At 48.6% G+C, this 5792-nt stretch overlaps 1 non-coding gene across 1 annotated transcript; it reads right to left on the bottom strand.

Annotated features, from left to right (window-relative positions):
- Window positions 1–550: 550 nt before the first annotated feature.
- Window positions 551–645, bottom strand: trnai-uau (transfer RNA isoleucine (anticodon UAU)). Its single transcript has 2 exons — window positions 608–645; window positions 551–586 (listed from the first exon to the last, which is right to left on the bottom strand). It is a non-coding gene; the product is annotated as a tRNA-Ile (tRNA).
- Window positions 646–5792: the final 5147 nt, after the last annotated feature.

The following is a 5792-nucleotide window of genomic DNA, read 5'->3' as shown; positions in this document are numbered from 1 at the left end:
GCCCGATTCTGCTCCTATATCTTGTGGTCTTATATGAACTACGTGCGGGCAGGAGGGATTAGCTTGAATGGCGCACAACTCCGCCGTGGACAGTCCCAAGCCCGGCTGGGATACACCTGGGGACAGTTTGGCCCAGGACAGAGGACCCTGGCGAGCTGCTGTTGGCAGCCACGCCCCAGTAGGGGTGACGAGGAGTCTCTCTCTCTCTCTCTCTCTCTCTCTCTGAGGCTGCCTGACCTGCTGAGTAATACTAAGAGCTTATTCGAGCTTTCCAGTCCTGTCAAGGGGTCTACTGCACAGAAGCAGGGCCTTCACCTAGCCTGTGCCAAATTACTAATCTGCCAAGTCCCATCGATCTGCCATCCAAGCCACAGCCCTCCCCATCCCTGTACAAAGCACTAGCATCAACCGTTTATTCCCTTCCATTCATCCCGCCTGACATGCTGAGTCCCTCCAGCATCTACAGAATCTCCTCTGTTTATCCCCTCTCCCTCCCGACACTCTGAATTGTTGAGACTTTATCTTTGACTGCGGCCTCGTGTAAAATCAGTGCTCCAGGTGAGGCTCGAACTCACAACCTCGGCATCGCTCGCTGCCCGCACTGCTGTATAAGTACCGCGCGCTAACCGATTGCGCCACTGGAGCCCACAGGCTCTAGGCCCTTCCCCTTTCCTCCTGATCCAACACAGGGGCCGAACATCCCTCCCCTTGAGGTCCGATTTGAAAAATCTGAAAGGGAACTGATGAACACAGGAGATTCTGCAGATTCGGGAAATGCAGAGCAACACACTCAAATACTCACTCACACACACACACACACAACAAGCTGGAGGGAACTCAGTAGGTCAGGCAGCGTCTGCGGAAGTGATTAAACAGTGTATGTTTCCACAAGACCATAAGATAAGGGAGCAGAATCAGACCATTTGGCCCATCATGTCTGCTCCACCAGTTCATCATGGCTGATTGAATCTTCCTCACAGCCCCAGTCTCCTGCCTTCGCCCCGTATTCCTTCATGCCCTGATCAATCAGGATTCTATCAAACTCTACCTTAAATATACAGAAAGACTTGACCTTCACAGCTGTCTGTAGCAAAGAATTCCACAGGTTCACCACTCTCTGGCTAAAGATGATTTTCCTCATCTCCATTCTAAATGGACGACTGTCTATTCTGAGGCTGTGTCCTCTGGTCCTAGACTCTCCCACCATTCGAAACATCCTCTCCACATCCACTCTATCAGTGTCCTCTGGTCCTAGACTCCCCCACTATAGGAAACATCCTCTCCACATCCACTCTGTCTGTGTCCTCTGGTCCCAGACTCCCCCACCACAGGAAACATCCTCTCCACATCCACCCTATCTGTGTCCTCTGATCCTAGACTCCCCCACCACAGGAAACATCCTCTCCACATCCACTCTATCTGTGTCATCTGGTCCTAGACTCCCCCACCATAGGAAACATCCTCTCCACATCCACTCTATCTGTGTCATCTGGTCCTAGAATCCCCCACCATAGGAAACATCCTCTCCACATCCACTCTATCTGTGCCCCCTGGTCCTAGACTCCCCCACCATAGGAAACATCCTCTCCACATCCACTCTATCTGTGTCCTGTAGTCCTAGACTCCCCCACTATAGGAAACATCCTCTCCACATCCACTCTATCTGTGTCCTCTGGTCCTAGACTCCCCCACTATAGGAAACATCCTCTCCACATCCACTCTATCTGTGTCCTCTGGTCCTAGACTCCCCCACTACAGGAAACATCCTCTCCACATCCACTCTATCTGTGTCCTCTGGTCCCAGACTCCCCCACCACAGGAAACATCCTCTCCACATCCACCCTATCTGTGTCCTCTGATCCTAGACTCCCCCACCACAGGAAACATCCTTTCCACATCCACTCTATCTGTGTCATCTGGTCCTAGACTCCCCCACCATAGGAAACATCCTCTCCACATCCACTCTATCTGTGTCATCTGGTCCTAGAATCCCCCACCATAGGAAACATCCTCTCCACATCCACTCTATCTGTGCCCCCTGGTCCTAGACTCCCCCACCATAGGAAACATCCTCTCCACATCCACTCTATCTGTGTCCTGTAGTCCTAGACTCCCCCATATAGGAAACATCCTCTCCACATCCACTCTATCTGTGTCCTCTGGTCCTAGACTCCCCCACTATAGGAAACATCCTCTCCACATCCACTCTATCTGTGTCCTCTGGTCCTAGACTCCCCCACTACAGGAAACATCCTCTCCACATCCACTCTATCTGTGTCCTCTGGTCCTAGACTCCGCCACTATAGGAAACATCCTCTCCACATCCACTCTATCTGTGTCCTCTGGTCCTACACTCCCCCACTACAGGAAACATCCTCTCCACATCCACTCTATCTGTGTCCTCTGGTCCTAGACTCCCCCACTATAGGAAACATCCTCTCCACATCCACTCTATCTGTGTCCTCTGGTCCTAGACTCCGCCACTATAGGAAACATCCTCTCCACATCCACTCTATCTGTGTCCTCTGGTTCTAGACTCCCCCACTATAGGAAACATACTCCCCACATCCTCTGTTAGGTCTTAGACTCCCCCAACATCCTCCCCACATTCCCTTTATCGAGGCCTTCCACCATTCGATAGGTTTCAATGAGTCCACCCCTCATTCTTCTGAATTCCAGTGAGTACAGGCCCAGAGCCATCTGACAAGCCATTCGATGCCAGAATCTTTCTTGTGAGCCTCCCTTGAACCCTCTCCAGTTCCAGCATTCTGGGATCAGGGGCCCCGGTACTTTCAAGTGGGGCCCCACCGGTGCTTTACGAAGCCTCAACATTACATCCTTGCCTTTATGTTCCAGTCCTCCTGAAATAATTGTGAGCTTCGTGTTTGCCTTCCTCACCAAAGTTCAAAGTAAAATTTATCGTCAGAGTACACATTGACGCACTGTCAATAACTCCAAAAGACTGGAAGCAGAGTGAATACTGAAAGGCTTTTATTAGCAGTAAAACGGAGCAGGTCCATGCTGGATGACTGTGGGAGGAGCAGAGACACAATCCAGGGGTCTGGGGGAGGAGCAGTCAGCAGCGGGACGTGTCCAGACAGATCTACATGGTTCACCACACACGTAGCACCCTGAGATTCATTTTCCTGCGGGCATACTTAGCAAATCTATAGAGCAGTAACTGTAAACAGGATCAATGGACAACAAATTATATACATATAAACAGCAATAAGTAACGAGCATGAGATAATATGATAAAAGGGTCCTCAGGGTGAGACTGTCAGTTGTTGGAACACTGGAAACAGATGAGTGTTGTTATCCCCTTTCGTTCAAGAGCCTGATGGTCGAGGGGTAGTAACTGTTCTCGAACCTAATTACAGGAAGGATATTAATAAGATTGATAAGATTAATAAAGTTAATTCCTGGGATGTCTGGACTGTCTTGCGCAGAGAGGTTAGAGAGACTGCGCTGGAATTAAGGAGACTGAGAGGGGATCTGATTGCAACATATAAGATTATTAAGGGATTGGACAATATAGAGGCAGGAAATATGTTCCAGATGCTGGGAGAGTCCAGTACCAGAGGGCATGGTTTGAGAATGAGGGGTAGGTCATTTAGGACAGAGTTAAAGAAAAACTTCTTCTCCCAGAGAGTTGTGGGGGTCTGGAATGCACTGCCTCGGAAGGCAGTGGAGGCCAATTCTCTGGATGCTTTCAAGAAGGAGCCAGATAGGTATCTTATGGTTAGGGGAATCAAGGGATTATGGGGAAAAGGCAGGAACCGGGTATTGATAGTAGTTGATCAGCCATGATCTCAAAATGGTGGTGCAGGCTCGAAGGGCCGAATGGTCTACTTCTGCACCTATTGTCTATTGAAAGAGTGCAGAGAAGGTTTACAAGGATGTTGCCGGGACTTAAGAAACTGAGTCACAGAGAAAGGTTGAATAGGTTAGGACTTTATTCCCTGGAGTGTAGAAGAATGAGGGGAGATTCGATAGAGGTGTATAAAATTATGATGGGTATAGATCAAGTGAATGTAAGCAGGCTTTTTCCACTGAGGCCAGGGGAGAAAAACCCAAGGACATGGGTTAAGGGTGAAGGGGAAAAAGTTTAAAGGGAACATTTGGGGAGGGAACTTCTTCACACAGAGAGTGGTGGGAGTGTGGAATGAGCTGCCAGATGAAGTGGTGAATACCTTTGACATTTAAGAAAAACTTGGACAGGTATATGGATGAGAGGGTTGTGAAAGGATATGGCCCAGGTGCAGGTCAGTAGGACTAGGCAGAAAAATGGTTCGGCATAGCCAAGAAGGGCCGAAGGGCCTGTTTCTGTGCTGTAATGTTCTATGGTTCTGTGGAACCTGGTGGTGCGAGTCCTGAGGCTCCTGTCCCTCCTTCCTGATGGCAGCAGTGAGGAGAGAGCACGGCCTGGGTGGTGAGGATCTTTGATCGTGGATGCAGCTTTCCTAAGACAGTATTTCATGTACAATCTAACACAGATTCAACCTGCAAATTAACCTCTAGGGAATCCTGCACAAGAACTCCCATCTCCCCCTGCACCTCAGTTTTTCTGGTTTTTTCTCTCTCCATTTAGGAAGTAGTTCACCCTTTCACGTCTTCTACCAAAGTGCACGGGCATACACTTCCCAACAGTATTCCATCAGCCACTCGCCCATCCTTCTCGTCCAAGTCCTTCTGTATCCTCCCTCTACTTCCTCAAAACTACCTACCCCTCCACCTATCTTCCTATCATCTATGAACTTTGCAATAAAGCCATGAATTCCATCACCCAAATCATTGATATAGAACGTAAAAAGAATCAGTCCCAACACAGACCCCTGTGGAACACCACTGGTCACTGGCAGACAACAAGGAAAGGCTCCCTTCATTCCCACTCTCTGCCTCCTGCCAATCAGCCACTGCTTTATCCATGCTAGAATCTTTCCTGTAATACCATGGGTTCGTAACTTGTTAAGCAGTCTCAGGTGTGTCAAAGGCCTTCTGAAAATCCAGGCACACAGCATCAACTCCTTTGTGTACCCTGCTTGTTATTTCTTCAAAGCAATCTAAACAGACTTGTCAGGCAAGATTTTCCCCTGAGGAAACCATGCTGACTGCGGCCTATTTTGCATCCTTAACGATCGACAACGCCTTCCCAACCACTGAGGTCTGTCTAACAGGCCTGGAGTTTCCTTTCTTCTATCTCTCTCCTTCCTTGAAGAGTGGAGTGACATTTCCAATTTCCCAGTCTTCCAGAACCATTCCAGAATCTAGTGATTCTTGAAAGATCATCACTAATGCCTTCATGATCTCTTCAGCCACGTCTTTCAGAACCCTGGGGTGTACACCATCTGGTCCAGGTGGCTTCTATCTTCAGACCTTTCAGTTTCCCAAGAACCTTCTCCCTAGTTATGTGACTTCCCACACTTAATGACCACTGATACTTGGAGCTTCCACTGTACTGCTAGCATCCTCCACAGTGAAGACCGATACAAAATACTTCCTCAATCGGTCTGGCATGTCCCTGTCCCCCATTGCTACCTCTCCAGCATCGTTTTTCCAGCGTTCCAATATCCACTCTCCCCTCTCTTTTACACTCTATGCATCTGAAGAAACTTTTGTTATCCTCTTTAATATTATTGGCTACTACTCTTGTATTCCACCTTCACCTTCTTAATGACTTTTTAGTTGCCTTCTGTTGGTTTTTAAAAGCTGCCCAATCCGCTGACTTCCCGATAAGTTTGACTCTATCACGTACTCTCACTTTGGCCTTTATGTTGGCTCTGACTTCTCTT

Source organism: Hypanus sabinus, assembly GCF_030144855.1.
Source record: "Hypanus sabinus isolate sHypSab1 chromosome 31 unlocalized genomic scaffold, sHypSab1.hap1 SUPER_31_unloc_4, whole genome shotgun sequence".
NCBI lineage: Eukaryota > Metazoa > Chordata > Chondrichthyes > Myliobatiformes > Dasyatidae > Hypanus > Hypanus sabinus.
This window is presented reverse-complemented; position numbering and strand designations above follow the sequence as displayed.